Source organism: Manis javanica, chromosome 6 (assembly GCF_040802235.1).
Source record: "Manis javanica isolate MJ-LG chromosome 6, MJ_LKY, whole genome shotgun sequence".
NCBI classification, from domain to species: Eukaryota; Metazoa; Chordata; class Mammalia; order Pholidota; family Manidae; genus Manis; species Manis javanica.
The window spans coordinates 15,916,521-15,936,381 of NC_133161.1; positions in this window are offsets into that span (position 1 = coordinate 15,916,521).

The following is a 19,861-nucleotide window of genomic DNA, read 5'->3' on the forward strand; positions in this document are numbered from 1 at the left end:
CAGGCATGAGACTTGGGAAATGGCTCTTTCCCTTGCGGGAAGAAAGAGCCATCCTTCCTCTGGGAGGACACACGCCAAACTGGGGTGCCTGCTCTGCAAACGGATCACGTTTCTGCCCCCACTCACCCCCTCCACCTGCCCGTCATGGTTCACCACTGTCCCCAGGGGCACTGAATGAGGAGTACACTGTCCTGAATCGGGCTGTGGGAATTTAAAGAAAATGGGTGTACATAGATGACTGGGGTGTAAGTGGCAGGTGTATCCACTAAAAAACGTGGAAGTAAGAGGAGGTGTGGTAGGAAGAAAAACAATGCCGTGAAATGCCCCTGAAGCCCCTGTGGGGGTCCACAGAGGAGGTGCTCCAAACTAGTGATGCTGCAATGATGAGGAGTAGATTCAAACCATGATTAACTAGTAAGTGATTCTCTTGAGTGGTTTAGTCATTTCCATTTCTCTCTCTGGTTCAGGTTGTGACACCTATGAAAACCTGACTATAAAAATCTGGTAGGAGCATATTTTTAATTGTAGACAAAATACCTAAAAAGAAATCCCCTTCCTCTCTTCTGGCTCTGCAAACCCAAAGTGATAAACCCAAGTCACTTAATTTCTGTGACTAAAATACACTAAACCTCCCTGACTGTAAAATAAAACTGTCTTATCTTTTTTCACAATCTTAAAAAAAATGTACCATTCATTGAGTATTCATTCATTTCAGCATTTTCTATGTATACCAGTCAGTCTTCTTCATATTTTTCCTTTTTTCATATGCTTAGAAATTTAAATATATAGTATAAATAAGATCACTTACAATAGTTTTTCTATGGCAAAAATACATTGTATGCCATGCCATCCTTCTCTCATTCCTGTTACCTTCTTAACCATTAAAAGGGAATAAGTGCCTTAATAGCTAACATTTATTTTGGGCACTTTACAAAGAGAAATAGAGATAGTCTGTATACTCCAGTAGCCCATAACCTTTTATTTCTGAATTAGAAATTATTTTTATCCCCTGTTTACAAAAGTAATACATGCTCATTATAAAAATTCAGATATTTTAAGAATTTGATCTATCATAAAAGAACTTGACTGGGATCCAGAAAAAAAAGAATAAAAGTATTCCCCAATGCAAAAGAAAGTAATTATATGCAAATAGCTAGTTATTTTTTTATAGCAAAAAGAAATGAAAGCATTAGAACAAAGGTGCTGTTTGCATTTGTTTGTAAAGCACCTAATAGTTTACAAACACTTTTATATACATATAAAACATACATAGTTAAGTGTTACTACACCTGTTGCTATATGCCAAGCACTTATTTATGCTTACTAAATTGTGACTTGATCTGTTTTCTGAACTGTGATGCATAGAACATAATATTATGATATCACAGAACAAAGTTATCCTACAACATGTTTGATCGTGGCATTTTCAAAGGCAAGTTAGCACAGCCCACATTCATTCTTCTTCCTCTTTTTTTTTCTTTTTGGCTGCATTTACCATTTATATTAGTTTCTTAGGACTATCGTAACAAACCACAAACACAGTTCCTTAAAACAATATAAATGTATTTTCTCACAATTCTGGAGGCTAGAAATCTGAAAATCAAGGGGTCAGCAGGGTCGCTCCCTCCGAAGGATCTGAAGTAGAAACCTGTCCCATGCCTCTGTCCAGGCTTCTGGTGGTTGCCCGCAGTCCTCGGCATCCCTTACTTTGCAGTTACGTCACTGGTCTCTGCCTGCCCCCTGAACCCCCCACATTCTCCTACCTAGGTGTGTTTGAATCTCTGTATCTGTGCATCCCCATCTCCCTCTGCACATACAGACCCCAGTCACTGGATTAAGGCCCACCCTAATCTAATCTGATTCATTTTATCTTGATCACATTTGCAAAGACTATTTCCAAATAAGGTCACATTCATAGGTCTGATTAGGGAGAGGAGTTAGGACTTCAACATGTATCTGTGGGAGACACAATCCAACCCACATTGTTATGTAACGTTTAATATTGTCTATGGCTTCCTCCTAGAATGTTTCTTGACTTATACCTCTTACTATTTTATTTTATTGCAGATTAAGGTAGAAGTAGACATGTCTCAGTTTTTAGAGAGTCAAAGACTAGAAAGAGTGTGTAAAGAATGGATACAATCCCAGGGAACCACCATCTTAGCATGATTCTCCACTGCATCCCATGGACAGCAGAGCTCTGGGTACCATGTTTACATGACTATCTCCTGAGTGTTCTTTGGTCTGCAAACATGGTCCCCTGAGCCCAGAAGTCAGCTTCCTGTGGTGCTCACCTCTGTAGTGAGGTAAGTACTCAAACCTTCAAGTCAAGACTTCTAGAAACAATCCCTGGCAAATATCAGGCACTCAATAAATAGGTGTTAAATGAATTAATAAATAAATGAATGCTCTAAAGACAGACTCCATCCTGTCTCCAGAAAAAATCTGGCATCTCTGGAACATAGAATGTTCCAAGTTAGCAAAAGTGATATTTTTTCCCCCAGTCCTGCAGGACTCTAGAATAAAGGGTATTCTATAGCAGCTGGTTAACATTATAAGTACAATATTGAACAAGCATGAGCAGGATGTAATAAAATGAAAATATATTCTTGTTTTCTGCTTTTTAAAATTCATCTTTTTTAAATGACCAAATTTACTCTAGGTCACAATGCACAGTCTCTAATTGCTGATGAGAAAGCCTGGTCCTGTGAGAACTCTGAACCTGGCCGCTTCTGACGGGACCATCCCAGACTCCTCCTGACCTGTTCCACATTTCCCTCCTTGCGATCAGGGCTTGAGGTCCATTTCGGATTGAACTGAGGGAGGAAGGCTACACCTTTCTTTACAGGGAGACTGACTAGTGCTCTGCTGAGCCTCCCTGATATTTAAACCTTTCTTCCTGGGGTACTTTCCTTGGTCTGTCCAATGCCCCACCTCCCCTCCATGGCACTGCCCCAACTGGGCTGTGGACACTGTCCTTATCAGGCAGCTGCTCCCAGCTTAGCCGCTTGCTGGATTCACTCCCCACAGAACTCTCCCTGTTGAATCCCCACCACTATTCCAGGCATTGTAAGAGGCAAGGTTTGAAAGTGCTCTTGGTCACCTCACTCCTTCAACTCTGGACCTTGGGAACAATTCATGGGAAAAACTCTTGTATTCTTTAAGACACTGGTTTTACTCTTCGGTGTAGTGCAATTTGCATTGATATTCCAAATCAATCTCTCTCCTCTCTCTTGCTTTCAATGCTTCAGGCTGATAACTACTGTCTCCCTCCCTAAAATAAGCCAGACTCACGTCAGACACTTTATCTACTGAGCATCCTAACAACAGAGAGTGGACACTTGAGGCTGCCTGTCCCTTGGCTTGAGGCCAGAAGGGAGCATCCCCTCTTCATTCTCAGTACGGTGGACTTGAGAGTTGTGGGTGGCAGCTCTTCACATCTCCACAGTTTAGCTTCTCACCTCTCAACCTATTTCTGTCTTCCTAGTGAATCTGAGAGCTCTCTCACTATGTTAAGACACCTCCCAAGAAATGTCTACTCAGCAGTCTGGCACACGACTTCGAAATTCCACAACTACTGGGTCCACTTGACTCCACTGAAATAAAGATCTCAATTGTATGATCATTACATCAGCAACTGAGAGTCCTTTTTTCAATAGTACATACTAATTTAGTGATTGGTACATGGCTATATTCAGGGTTCCCCTGATTTTTGTTTAATTTAAAGTAATAATTAAATGAAAAGTTGTGTTGACTTCTAATCATTGCTATGTAAGTTTTTGCATGGCCAAGACACCATGTGTTGATGCCTACTCAGATTAATTGTATAGTTTTTTGGGTGAAACTGCCTCTAGAGTACTCACCTTGCAAATCTAAACCCATCAGATGAAAGCAAAAATTACTATCATAAACCTAAAATAAGTTTTTGCTTTGAACTCAGGTAGCCACTCTACTAATTCAAATAAATTCGCAAAATAAGGCATTGGCAGCATTACCTGGAGCAGTCACAGTGAATTTAAAATGTAAACCATATTAGAATTTGCCTAACTTAATCTTCCTATGTCTTCTACTTGTAGCTAAGGTCAAATCCTAGGTCCTTATCATAGTCTGCAAGGCTCCAATGTGATCTGGCACCTGCCTACATCCAGACCTTTTTCCTCCTCCTCTCAGAGCAGTTCTCTACCTTCCAGACACACTAGCCTTTTACAAGTCCTTTTAGCTTGTTGCTGTTTAGGGCTTCTGCACATTCTAAAGCTTCTATCCCAGTGATTCTCACCTAGGAGCCACCTTGAACCCCATGGTGGGGGCATTCGGCAATGTCGGGGACATTTTGGTTGTAATAACTGGAGCCCAGGTGGGGAGAAGGGGTGCTGTTAGCATCTACCAGGTAGAGGGTAGAGTGCTGCTTGGCATCCTACAATCACAGAACAGCCCCCATACAAATTAGTATCTTTCCTCAACTGCCAATATTGCCAAGATAGAAAAAGCCTTCTCTGTCTGCAGTGATCAACCTGCAAATACCCGCCTGGCTTCTCCTTCTCATCCCAGTCTCAGCTCAAAGCTTCAGTGAAATGTTCTTCCAACCACCCAACTGCACAAGGGAACAACCTCTTCTCTCCCATGTTGATTGATCAGCAGAAGACAAAGACTGAGCCATCGAACCAGCAGGAAATAAGGATGCCATCTTTACTGTGCCAAGGCAGAAGAGAAAAATCCATCTGGTGTGCTTTCAGAGAGCTGGCACCTATAAGCAGCTGATTCAACATTAATTTATAGCAAATGGATCCCCTAAATCCTGAGATGAAATGAAAGTATCGCCCCAGCTCCTGAAGTGTTCTCTAAGTGGTTTCTCTCCTATCCTCCTGAGGGACAAACAGCCTTTTCCCTGTCACTAGCACTTGTTGACTGTAGCGTTACATTAGGTCTGTGGAAGTGTGAGCTGCCATTGTGTGAACATGTTTTTGTTACTATCAAATGAGTGTGTGTGGTTCTCTAGCTCTCTTCTGACTTACCCGGGCTTTAAAACATCAGTGATGCCATTGAAAATCTTAATCTGCTAATCCTTGCTTCTGGAAACTCCTGCTGTTTCTGTAAATCAATTCCTGAACTCTTTTTCTCCTTTTTTTGGCCCAGCAAAGTGTTTCAGGAAAAAAAAAATTCTTAAAAAATTGTTTTAGCTATTTATTAACTCACTCTTATGTGCCTTTCTGTCTGAGTAATCCAACACATAGCTAATGGATGTTGTTATGTTCCTGGCACTATTCGGATGCAGAGTATACAGAAGTGGACACAGAGAACAACAAATCTCCTGCTAAAGCTAGAAACAATGGAAGAATAAAGACGATGAAACAATAAACTTCATAATAAGCAAGATTTGGTGATGACCTAAGAGAGGGTGGTGGGGAATGGGCTGTTAGCTCTACAGACCAATGACAAGAGTCTTTCAACTTCTCAGAATTACATTTAGAATAATGTTTATAATGTTATATGCATTTATGTTTTGTTCTGAGAATAGATTCCACTACTTTACTGGAAGTTCTAATATTTACTCTCTTTCAGTATTCAGAAATTACCTGTCTTTCAATATTCTGGGAATATTCCCCTATTTGGTAATGTAGCTGTCAATTATAAAATCACTATAAATTGGGGCCTATTTTGATGAACTTTTACTTCTACTTTTTAGTAGAATTTGGTGATACATTATTTACATGTTTTCATTTTAGAAAGTACAAGATCTCGTAAAGGACCCTATGACTCACCAAACCCCACGTGGAATCTATGGGCTGGTGATAAACTATTTGCGAGCATCTTGTTCTGTCTTTTAAGAACATAAGTGAAGTGAAGAAAGAAAAGAGAAGAGAAAGGTATTGTTTCCCCGGTGTGAGCATTACATTTCAACAAGCAAAACAGAACAGGTACAAAAGATTTGACTCCTCCAGGCTTGCCCTACCTGACTTTGTTCCCTTCAAATATCACATAACTTTTCAAATAAAGGCATTTGATGAAGGCATTTGATCAAATAAAGGTCTATGATTAGAGTTCATGGGAAAAGAGGATTGCTTTGGAAGGGAAGAAAGAATGAAGCGTGGTGAAGTGGGACAAACTTGAGAAATTCTAGATTTTTGACAACTAAGCAGCTAATAGACTGTAGAGTCTGACTTTGGAGAAGCAAAGCACAACTATTGTGAGACTTTTTACCTTGTGCTTTCTCATCCCAAGTTTATCAGTCACACTTAGGAAAGGAGCTTAGGCTTTATCTTCCTTAACTCTGTTTGAAACTTGTGATAGGTGAGGAAGGATGGCAGTGATCAGGATACTGCAAGTAAAGTTATAGAAAGTGGACAACACTAATAAGGAAAATGCTAGAACTTCTGCATTTGCCCAGACAAAGGATTATTTACATTAACTTTGCCTTAGCTTTACCTCACATAGAAATACGTGATACTTGTACAAAATTATCCAAGTGAGATTAGCCAAGTGAAGTTTCTTAAGGCATTAGACTTCCAGCCCTATGACAAAGATATTATAGATAGCCAAATTCTTTTAGTAACTAACCCTTGATTATTTCATCAAAATTGGATGGTCCCCTTTAATAGAAAGATGTATGAGTGGATCATATCTTTCTCTTAGAAGCTGTAAATCTGATACAAAGCTTATAAAAATGCTGATTGTATATACTTAGATTGGGAAGAAAAAATAAAGCAGGAATGCTCAAAGAAGAAAAACCAGTGACTACGAAGGCTGGATTTCACATCAAGGAAAACCAGAAGTCCAACAGGCTCTCTGTCTCTAAGAGCACGTGACAACCATCCCACATATTAAACAATGACAATGGTGTTGTAAGAAATATAGCTAGTAAAGATTTGATAACCAAGTCCTAGGTTATGTAAAAAATATGAGAAATAAAATAATAAAAAGTATGAGGAATAATTCTTTGTGAAAACTCTATAAGGGTTTTGGGGCACCTGTCAGAGGAAGAACAGATGAGGAAAGCAAAATCAACCCAGTGAACCTGTCTCCTTGGATGCAGGGGAGGTGTCTCCTAACATCATATTTCTAGCAATTGAATTTGTTCTTTTTCTGTGATGTTCACATCTGTAGCTGTGTGATTCTACTTTGACCTGGAACAGATGGCCATGAAGCTATCCTAGATATTAATAGAGATCTGTTTGAGAGCCTGGCATAGCTTTTCTTAAGAATAGCTGTCAACTTTCATATATGTATGGCAGGTAGTCACATTATATTCTGAAATTTGAGAGATACTCAAAACTCATTGTATTTTCCCCCATCACTATAATGCTGGAGGCTTTAAAATACCAGTAGTCAGGATTAAAGATGGTGGTGTGAGAGGTGAGACAGAGGCCTCCTCCTATAACTGCATATAATATGAAAACATAATTAATACAACTAGTCCTGAAAGAGCAACAGGAAAGAAGGCTGCGCCAGACTGTATATACCTGGAGAAAAGAACAGACCTCACAGAACAAGGTAACATACCAAAGCCATGACCTGGTAGGACCCAAGCCCTTCCCCCATCCCAGCACACTGGTGGGAGGAAGAGAAACAGAACGGGAAGGGAGTGGAAGCCTGGGACTGCCGAACACCTAGCTCTGGAGATCTACTCTGGGAGCACGAACCTACATTGCATGTTGCTCTGGTGATTAGGGGGCTTGGAAAGCTAAGACAGGCAGAATACCTCAAGAGACTGAGATTCCAGCTGCTTGTGGAAAACAGGGATCCATATCTGATTGTTCTGGGACAAAAGAAAGAAGGGCAGTCTGAGAGACTTCCTAACAGCAAGAGGGCTGCTAAAGGGGCACAGAGCTTACTGCTCAGGAGAAGGGACAGGTAGACAAAATTGTCTGGGTGCACTCTGCCCAGCAGGTTGGAAAGATTCACAGTCTTCAGGTGCTCCAGCCCCCTGGCTGGCTACACAGCTCCAAGGACCCCCTCCATGCTATGCAGCCTGTTGCACCTTTCTCCTGGCCAGCCTGCACCTGGCTTGCAAACTGGCAAACCCTACCTTGGCGTCAGGCCAGCCAGAGGGAAGCTGTGCCTATAACAGCTACAAACGCAAAGCATACAAGTGGATACCTGTGTGCTCGGTCCACTGGTTCTGGCAGTGGAGACAGGCATAGCAGCCTAGAAGCAGGAAAAAGCTCTTTCCTACTCCAGGCACCAACACTGCTCCCCTGTGACCCCCAACATTGCTCCAGGGGCAAAGCAGTTCCAGACAGTAGAGCTTCTGAGCACTAGAGGGCACCACATACAAATATGAAATGTCAAAGGAATCTGGTTCAAAGCAAAATCATACAGACACCAGAAAAAGAGTCTAATGAAATCGATCTCATGAATCTTCCTGAAAGAGATTTCAAAACAAAAATCATAAACCTGCTTGTGGAGGTACAGAAAAATATACGAGAACTCAAGAATGAATTCCAGTTGGAGATCCAATCATTATGGAACACAGTATCTGAAATGAAACATACAATGGAAGGTTTTAAAAGCAGATTAGATACAGTGGAGGAGATGATAAAGAAAATTAGAGAAGAGGAATAAAAAGAAGCTGAGGCACACAGAGAAAAAAGGATCTCTAAGAATGAAAGAATACTGAGAAAACTGTGAGACAAATCCCAATGGAACAATACTCACATTATAGGAGTACCAGAAGAAGAGGAAGAGAGAAAAGGGGGTAGAAAGTGTCTTTGAGGAGGTTATTGTTGAAAACTTCCCCAATTTGGGGAAGGAGATAGTCTCTCAGGCCATGGAGGTGCATAGATCTCCCAAAACAAAGGATCCAAGGAAGACAACACCAAGACATATAATAATTAAAATGGCAAAGATCAAGGATTCAAGGATAAGGACAGACTATAAAAAGCAGCCAGAGAGAGAAATAAGATCACATACAAAGGGAAACCCACCAGCATAACATCAGACTTCTCAGCAGAAACCTTACAGGCCAGAAGGGAGTGGCATGATGTATTTAATGCAATGAAGCAGAAGGGCCTCAAACCAAGATTACTTTATCTGGCAAGATTATCATTTAAATTTGAAGGAGGGATTAAACAATTTCCAGATAAGCAAAAGCTGAGAGAAGTTACCTCCACAAACCATCTCTACAGTGTATTTTGGAGGGACTGCTTTAGATGGAAGTGTTTCTAAGGTTTAATAGCTATCACCAGAGGTAATAAAACCACAGTAAAGAAGGTAGAACAGTTGATTACTAAGCAAATGCCAAATTAAATCAACTACCCCCAAAGTCAGTTGAGGGATAGACAAAGAATACAGAATATGATACCTAATAAATAAACAATGGAGGAGGAAGAAAAAGGAGGAGAAGAAAAAAAAAGAACCTTTGGATTGTGTTTGTAATAGCATACTAAGTGAGTTAACTTAGACTCTTAGATAGTAAGAAAGTTACCCTTGAACCTTTGGTAACCACAGAACTAAAGCCTGCAATGGCAATAGGTAAACACCTACCAATAATTACCCTAAATGTAAATGGTCTGATTGTACCAATCAAAAGACATAGAGTCACTGAATGGATAAAAAAACAAGACCCATTTATATGCTGCCTACAGGACACTCAAACCCAAACACATACACAGACTGAAAGTGAAGGGATGGAAAAAGATATTTCATACAACTAGTAGGGAGAAAAAGCAGGCATTGCAGTACTTGTATCAGACAAAATAGACTTCAAAACAAAGAAAGTCACAAGAGACAAAGAGGAACATTACATAATGATAAAGGGGCAATCCAACAAGAAGATATAACCATCATAAATTTCTGTGCACCCAACACAGGAGCACCAACATATGTGAAACAAATACTAACAGAATGAAAAGGGGAAATAGAATGCAATACATTCATTCTAGGAGACTTCAACACACCACTCAATCCAAAGGACAGATCCACCAGACAGAAAATAAGTAAGGAGACAGAGGCATTGAACACATTAGAACAGATGGACCTAACATACATCTACAGAACTCTCCACCCAAAAGCAGCAGAATATACATTTTTCTCAAGTGCACCTGGGACATTTTCAAGAATAGATAATATAATAGGCCACAAAAAGAGCCACAGTAAATTCAAAAAGATTGAAATTGTACCAACCAGCTTCTCAGACCACAAAGGTATGAAACTAGAAATAAATTACACAAAGAAAATGAAAAATCTCACAAACACATGGAGGCGTCACAACATGTTCCTAAATAACCAGAGGGTCAATGACCAAATAAAAACAGAGATCAGGCAATATATGGAGACAAATGACAATAATAATTCAACACTGCAAAATCTGTGGGATGCAGTGAAGGCCGTGCTAAGAGGGAAGTATATTGCAATACAGGCCTACCTCAGGAAAGAAGAACAATCCCATATGAACAGTCTAAACTCACAACTAATGAAACTAGAAAAAGAAGAAATGAGGCCAAAAGTCAGTAGAAGGAGGGACATAATAAAGATTAGAGCAGAAATAAATAAAATCAAGAATAAAACTATAGAAAGAATCAACGAAAGCAAGAGCTGGTTCTTCCAGAAAATAAACAAAATAGATAAACCCCTAGCCAGACTTATCAAGAAAAATAGAGAATCTACACACATAAACAGAATCAGAAATGAGAAAGGAAAAATCACTACAGACAGCACAGAAATACAAAGAATTATCAAAGAATACTATGAAAAATTATATGCTAATGAACAAGATACCCTAGAAGAAATGGAAAACTTTCTAGAAAAATACAACCTTCCAAGGCTGATCCAGAAAGAAACAGAAAATCTGAACAGATCAATTACCAGGAATATACTGAATTGGTAATTAAGAAACTACCTAAGAACAAAACCTCTGTACCAGATGGCTTCACCACTGAATTATATCAAACATTTAGTGAAGACCTAATACCCATCCTCCTTAAAGTTTTCCAAAAAGTAGAAGGTGGAATAGTTCCAAACTCATTCTATGAGGCCAGCATTACTCTAATACCCAAACCAGGCAAAGACAACACACACACAAAATAATTACAGACCAATATGCCTGATGAATATAGATGCAAAAATCCTCAACAAAATATTAGCAAACTGAATTCAAAAATACATAAAAAAGATCATCCATCATGATCAAGTAGGATTTATTCCAGGGATGCAAGGATGGTGCAATATTGGAAAATCCATGAACACAATCCATCATATCAACAAAAAGAAGGACAAAAACCACATGACAATATCTGTAGATGTCAAAAAAGCATTTGACAAAATTCAACATCCATTCATGGTAAAACTCTCAACAAAATGGACATAGAGGGCAAGTACCTCAACATAATAAAGGTCATATATGACAAACCCACAGCCAACATCATACTTAACAGCAAGAAGCTGAAAGCCTTTCCTTTAAGACCAGGAACAAAACAAGGATGCCCACTCTCCCCACCTTTATTCAACATAGTTCTGGAGGTCCTCACCACAGCAAGTAGACAACACAATGAAATAAAAGGCATCCAGGTTGGTAAGGAGGAAGTTAAACTGTCCCTGTTTGCAGATGACATGATATTGCACATAAAAAACCCTATAGAATCCACTCCAAAACTATTAGATCTAATATCTGAATTCAGCAAAGTTGCAGGATACAAAATTAATACACAGAAATCTGTTGCATTCCTATACACTAATGATGAACTAGTAGAAAGAGAAATCAGAAAAACAACTTCATCCACAATTACATCAAAAAGAATAAGATACCTAGGAATAAATCCAACCACAGAGGTGAAAGACCTGTACTCTGAATACTACAAGACATTCATGAGAGAAATTAAAGATGATACCAATAAATGGAAACACATCCCATTCTCATGGATAGGAAGAATTAATACTGTTAAAATGGCCATCCTGCCCAAAGCAATCTACAGATTCAACACAATTCCTATCAAAATACTGACAGCATTCTTCAATGAACAAGAGCAAATAGTTCTAAAATTCATACTGAACCACAAAAGATCCCGAAGAGCCAAAGCAATTTTGAGAAGAAAGAAAAAATCTGGGGGGATTACACTCCCCAACTTCAAGCTCTAGTACAAACCCACAATAATCAAGACAATTTGGTACTGGCACAAGAACAGAACAATAGACCAACAGAACAGACTAGAGAGCCCAGATATAAACCCAACCATACGTGGTCATTTAATATGCAATAAAGGAGAATGGACGTACAAAGGGAAAATGACAGCCTCTTCAACAACTGGTGTTGGCAAAATGGGACAGCTACATGTAACAGAATGAAATTGGATTATTGTTTAACCTCATACACAAAAGTAAACTCAAAATGGATCAAAGACCTGAATGTAAGTCATGAAACCATAAAACTCTTAGAAGAAAACATAGGTAAAAATCTCCTGAATATAAACATGAGCAACTTCTTCCTGAATGCATCTCCTCAAGCAAGGGAAACAAAAGCAAAAATGAACACATGGCACTACATCAAACTAAAAAGCTTCTGTATGGCAAAAGACACCAGCAAGAGAACAAAAGGCATCCTACAGTATGGGAGAACATATTTGTAAATAACATTTCCGACAAGGGGTTAACATCCAAAATATGTAAAGAAGTAACATGCCTCGACACCCAAAAAGCAAATAACCTGATTAAAAAATGGGCGAGGATGTGAAGAGACACTTCTCCAAACATGAAATTCAGATGGCCAACAGATACATGAAAAGATGTTCCACATCACTAATCATGAGGGAAATGCAAATTAAAACCACAATGAGATATCACCTCACACCAGTTAGGACAGCTAACATCAAAAAGACACTAAAAACAACAAATGCTGGTGAAGATGCAGAGAAAGGGGAACCCTCCTACACTGCTGGTGGGAATGTAAGCTAGTTCAACCATTGTGGAAAGCAATATGGAGGTTCCTCAGAAATCTAAAAGTAGAAATACCATTTGACCTGGGAATCCCACTCCTAGGAATTTACCCAAAGAAAACAAGTTCTCAGATTCAAAAAGACATATGCACCCCTATGTTTATTGCAGCACTATTTACAATAACCAAGATATGGAAGCAACCTAAGTGTCCATCAGTAGATGGATGGATAAAGAAGATGTGGTACATAGGGACCAATAGCTGAGGCTAGACCTTAACTGAGGCTAGAATTTTACATTTGATTAGTTAGTCCTTTATATACTCCATAGAATACTATTCAGCCATAAGAAAAAACAAATCCTACTATTTGCAACAACATGGATGGAGCTAGAGGGTATTATGCTCTGTGAAATAAGCCAGGCGGAGAAAGACAAGTACCAAATGATTTCCCTCATTTGTGGAGTATAATAATGAAGCAAAACTGAAGGAACAAAACAGCAGCAGACTCATAGACTCCAAGAAGGGACTAGTGGTTACCAAAGGGGAGGGGAGGGGGAGGATAGGTGGGGAGGGCGGGAGAAGGGGATTGAGGGGGATTATGTTTATATACTTGGTGTGGGGTGTCACAGGGAAGACAGTGTAGCACAGAGTTGGCAAATAGTGAATCTATGGCATCTTACTACACTGATGGACAGTGACTGCAATGGGGTATGGGGTGGGGACTTGATAATATGGGCAAATGTAGTAACCACATGTTTTTCATGTGAAACATGCATAAGGGTATATATCAATAATACCTTAATAAAAGAAAAAGATGAAAAAAAATACCAGTAGTCAATTCCATCTGCACAGGTATTTTCAAGGTTATTAATATTAATATTAATTAATCAATATATTATTTGTCACATACATCATATATTGTATTATATATAATTATATATTAATTAATAATATTAATTAATATTAATATTAAATACAATATTGATCCTAGCACCTTGTTAACTAGCTAGCTTGTAGCACATCTTTTTTTCTTTAGTTTTCTTTCATTTAATCCATGTTTTCAGTATGTTATTTCTGGCCTCACATGTGCTTGGTGAGCCAAATATCCACTTTTCTCTCACCTAAATTTTATCTTCCAATGAATGCAGCTGAAATTTTTAACAAATATTCGATTTACTTTTTCTCTTCTTTTCTTATTTTCCTAATTCCCTGTCACAGAACAAGAAGCGTTAAGTATAGTCAGCTTGTCATACAGAGTGAAGGAAAGGAGCACGGAATAGGGAGAGTTCCCTTCGTCAGGTTCTGACCAGATGATAGAAATCCAAAGCATTAAGCAGAAAGGATGTGATTAGGGGAGGTCAAAAGAAGTTAGGGTGACAATTCAGATTTTTTTCTGGGTGTGTTTTCCGGTGAATTTTAGGGTTCCATATCTTCTCTGAATGAGCAGTTATCTCAAACTCACCTTTTCCTTGGTGATCTCAATCCTGCAGTACTGAGACTATTTAGTCCAATCAGGATGGGTTTCCCTTTAAGCCAGTTGCACAGTTGTCAGTTTGGCATCTCTTTTCACCATCATCTGTGGTACAGCCCCATTTCCTGAGCTACATGCATCTCCGTCTTCCACGGCTTATGCCCACTGCTTCCTGGGGAAGGGCACTTTGGAAGTACATTTTTTGAGACTTTGTAAAGGGACCAATAGCTGAGGCTAGACCTTAAATGAGGCGAGAATTTTACATTTGACTAGTTAGTCCTTTAAATTTGAAAGTAATGTTTCATTATAGTCAGATTTCTAGTGCTGTGGAAAATTCTGATTTTATTTTTAGTCTTAGTGCTTCCTATGTAATGAGTACCCTCAGTGCCCCTTTGGAAACATTGACAATCTCTTATTCTCTTCTTAAAATTCTATAATAATGTGTGTTGATATGAATCTGTTCTACTCTCAAGAGCTTGGGCACTTGATAGGCATTTTTAATCAGCAAACTGCTATTTTCAGGTTTCAGTACTTCTCTTGAATTATCAACAAGAGAAAGTTCCTATATTTGGATATTTAGACTTTGTGACTGATTTTCTAACTTTTTATCTTACCTTTCCTGTTATCTTATTTTTGTTCTTGTTATTTTTCTACTCTCTGGTAGACATCCGGAACTTTTGTTTTCCAAAATTCCTATTAGCATTTCCATTTCTGATATTATATTTTCATTTCAAAAGTTTGGGAAGAGAATTGTTTTATATTATTTTCTGGATATCCTGGCTTATAATTTCAGTTCTTTTTATGGAAACAAATATAATATTCATTATGGGAGTAATTTATCTTTTCTTTTCTCTCTCTCTCTCTGTGTACATGAGAACTTTTTCCTTCTTTTTCATTCTTTTTCCTCCCATTTCCTTTTCCTGATTTTTGCATGATTTCTCTCTTCTCATGTTATGGGTTTGCTTTAAATATGCAGTGGCTCTTAACTGTCTGTTTTTATTTAAGAATAAAATGTCAGAAAACTATTTGGAAGGAGGATTTTTCAATGCTTGGATTTACTGTAGTATGATCCAACTGACAGAGTTACTATTACTGTTTTCTTAACCATCAGTTTCCCCCTAAAGAAAACACCCACTTGTTTACTTGGGAGGAATAAGCTCAGCTACCAGAATCTTCTTGAATCCAAGTTGGAGACAGGGTCCTGGGGCTGCTGATCTTCCAAGAAGGAAGTTTTCATTTAATCCATGTTTTCAGTGTGTTGCGTCTGGCCTCTCATGTGCTTCGTGACCCAAATCTGGTTTGCTCTCTCAACTTTCATCTTGTAGTGGTTAGAGAATGCAACCATAAATTTTTATACAAATATCCAAGCAGTTCTACTATCTCAAGCCCCATCTGGCACCCTCACTCTTAGGTCTATCCAAGCTAAGTTTAGAGGGATGCTGAGGTTTTCTGATATCCTATGGTAAAATCAGCATGATTCTGGTTCTGAAATATCTTCTTTTGAATTCCCTCTCTTTCTCTGGCTCTCTTTCTTTCCTTCCCTCCCTCCCTCTATCCATCAGTTAGGTCAGTAGATTTTTGTATTATTTGGTAGGGAGGCAAAAACTTGTTCTCAGTTTTCTTTTGCCTGAATACTAAACATCTCAAAAATATGACAAAGGAAGGAGGTATATAGAAAACAAAATAAACATTTAAAAATGTTAATGTTGATATTAAATAGTTTCTTTTATCCTCAAGAAAGTGGAATTTCTATTATTGAATCTTAGAATGAAAAGACTACCCTCCCAGAAGAACAGGCTGGTACTCCTTAGGTGGAGCTACTGCTACTCCAAGAGATCCAGAGCACAACTTACCTGCAGTCTGCTGCTCCTTAAAAAGGCATCCGCTATCCCCGCATGCCCACTTCTCCTTCCAATGTCACCAGTCAGAGAGAGCATTCACCTCCTCTGGGGCAAAGGGAATAAGTTGGTAAGGGGCCAAGAGGATTATGCCAAAGGATCTCCTTCCACCAGGGGTAATTGTCGGAGTAAGACAGAAGAGAAACATCACCACTTGCAATAGTCCCCAGGTTTTGTGCTCTTAACTCACTGGCTTAACCACTGAAACGATGATTAGCTGGGCATGTGCTGCCTCCCTCTTGGGAAGAGATTAGGTGTCCATAAGAATAACCCATCGTAATGCCACTCTGCCTGTAACAGCTGGTTGTTTGCCTTTCTTCTTGGATATGGGTCAGAAGAGTGTGCTAATTAAATCATCTCCAAGGTCACTCTGTACTCGGGACTGAAAAGTCACTCTTTATTTTATTTCCCTTCTCAAATTATGTCTAGTCACTTTTTTCAAAGGTCCTCAATGAGACCAAATGACATCATACATCTATTTCAATAATAAACTACATAAAGGTACTATAATAATAAAATTCTAGCAACACAGAGATGCTTCAGATACAAATATAAATCTCCTGCCATCATCAAATTCCCAGAGAGAAGAGGGATCCAACTCTTAAATTCCCTTGTTAAGTCGGAGCCCAAAGATCAAAAGATTTGTAGATGCAAATTAAAGTAAATTGCCTTATGTGTTAATAGTCTGAAGAAACTTAGGTCCACCCTCATTTCTTATTTCTGCTCAATTTCAAAGCTTAGTTATATTTTTCCAAGTCAAAAATAGTGGATAAAAGCACACTCTGGATCGGATTGCCTGGGTTCAAATCCTGTGGGCATTACTCAATAGTTGGACAACTATGGACAAGTTATTGAACCTCTCTCAGATATCCACTCTGATGAGAGTTTTACATAAGATAATAAATGTAAAGTCCTTAAGAGTTCCTGGGACATATGAAACTCCCAATACGGTTTTAATATACTTTCTTTGGTGTCTTCAGCCTGGACTGGGTAAGGCTTCTTTGAGCTGTTGGAAGTTAAGTTGATCAATGCCAAGTCTCTGAGGATACTCATTTTTAGCATCAAAATCATAAATAGGACACCTAAGAATATTATGACACTGACTCCATCCCACCAGCTAATACAAAATCCTTAGGGCCTAGAGCAGTTATTCCAGGAAAAGTGCATTCCTGGAAGTCAGTGTGTGGAGACCATGGTGCATTCTCAATGTAACTGACTGAGAGGATATAGAGAAAATCCTCCTTTATCCTTGCCATCATTCAAGTAATTGAGAATCCATGTCCTATGAATTAAAAATGTCCATCAAGGTGTTAATTTGGGCACATGTGTTTTCAGTAAACGGTAGAGAGTGGTTCTCTCCTATAGCGTGGCGATTGTATATTAGCAGCTCTGCTTATCAGATATTATGAACTTGGTGCCTTTGTTTTCCAGAATCTTCAGAATTTCTTAATTCCCTTTCCTACTTTGAATCCCCTGTCCATGTGTCTAGGACAAAACTGAGTGGGAGAGAAATAGAGACAGAGAGACACTGACTAACTGTAGCCGGCTACTCTTTCCAAATACACTAAAAACTTCCAACTTTTGGCTATGTAACATTTTAACTTAAAAATTAAAAATGATCAATTACCAAGGGCAAAGGTTATGATGGGTAGGTAAAGATTATGCTAATATAAAACACTGCACGTGGAAGGGCACCCAAGAATGGGGATAAATTCCACTGAGATTTTTTTCTTCCCTCTTTTCACAGAATGTAAAACTTGGTTTTATGGATTACTTTTCATTTAGTTTTTTTTCTCTAACTTGTTTTCTTATATTTATTAGTGTTCTTCCTCCTTTCATTGGGTTAATTCTGGCTTTCCTTTTCTACCTTGTTCAATTAGACATTTAGCTCACTAACTTTATCATTTATTTTATTCTAGAATCCCTTTTAAGCCTTGTTTTAATGCCATCCTACGAACTTGGCTATGTAACATTTTAGCTTAAAAATTAAAAATGATCAATTACCATTTTAATGTCTCCTTTGACTATCAATTATTTAGAAGACCATTTAAAATTTTTGATTCTATGGAAGGGTTTAATTGTTTTATTTTTACTATCTAACAATTGTATTATAGTAAGAAAAAAATGGGTTCTGTGCCATTCTTATTTTTTAATGCTTATTGATACTTCTTAAGGCCCAGTGTGCTATAAATCTTATAAATGTCTCTTTTTTGTTTATAAAGAATGTATATTATCTAATTGCTGAATACAGTGTTCTCATATTGTATAGTCTCTGCCCATCCACACTGGGTAACACTAACATTCCTCACCCTTATCTCTGACCTTCTTTACCCTTTTGAGTCCAACAAGGCTAATCTTTTGAAATGCACCAAAAAGAGAGTAAGGGCGGGGTATTTAATCCTGGGACTCTCTCACTTTGGGGACACAGGTTGGCAGTGGCTACATTTCTCCACTGAAGGCCACAGCTCTGTCACATAGCTTCTTCTACGACCATCACTATAACTTCACCTTTCACTGGATTCAGGGTTACTCCCCGCCACTTGCTCCTTCACATTTAGAGGTGGTAATATTTCCAGCTTCTGGAAAACATCTTCCCTTGTTGGTTTCCCTTAACTCTGACATCTCAGTTAATAGCTTCTTTACACAACTTTACTCAGTTAACCCATTTGAATATGCCATGTGAACTTGCTAGGGCTGATACAGTTCTATGTGTGTCTATTCATTTAAAATTGTTAACTGTATTGTTACATTTTTTCTATATCATTCCTTTTTTTGGAAGGTCAATCATTAAATGTGATGTCTTAAATGGCAGACATAGGAATGGTAGCTTAGTTTTAATTCCTAAGTGAACTGTTACTCTTCATACTACGTGGCCATTCTTTTTATAACTCATTGACTTCCATTCTTTATTATACATTGTAATTTTTAATTTTTTGAGTCCTTATTTATATACACTAAAATTCACCCTTTAGACAGTACAAGTCCTATGTATTTTGATGAGTGCATAGCCACGTAACCATCATAACACAAAATCAAAATGTGTAAGTTTCACTGCCCCTCAATTCCCTTATTCTTCCCTGTCAACCCTCTTTCTCACCCCTAGTCCTTAGCAACCACTGGCATATTATCTGCCATCCTACAGCTTGCCTTTTGTAGAATGCCATACAAATGGAAACACATATCATGTTGCCTTTTAAGTTTAGATTATTCATTGAGCTTTTTGCCTTTGAGATTCATTCATGCTGTGCTTTTTGTTGCTGAGTAATATTGCATTATATGTATTTATTATTGTTGCTGAATAATATTGCATTATATGTATTTATTACAATTATGCATTTACTTGTTGATGGGTGTTTGGATTGTTTCTAGGTTTCGCTGAGTATGAATAAAGCCATGATAAACATTCAAAGGTAGGTTTCATATTGATGTACATCTTTATTTCTCTTGGGTATTTACCTGTGAGTAGTATTGCTGGGCTGTGAGGTAAGTATATGTTTTACTCTTTGAGTTACAGGTAAACATTTCCAAAATGGTTGTACCATTTTGCATTCTAACCAGTAATACGTCTTTGATTAATACTGAGTAATTTATTCAGATGTTTACTGAATAATATTGGTAAAAACAGTTAAC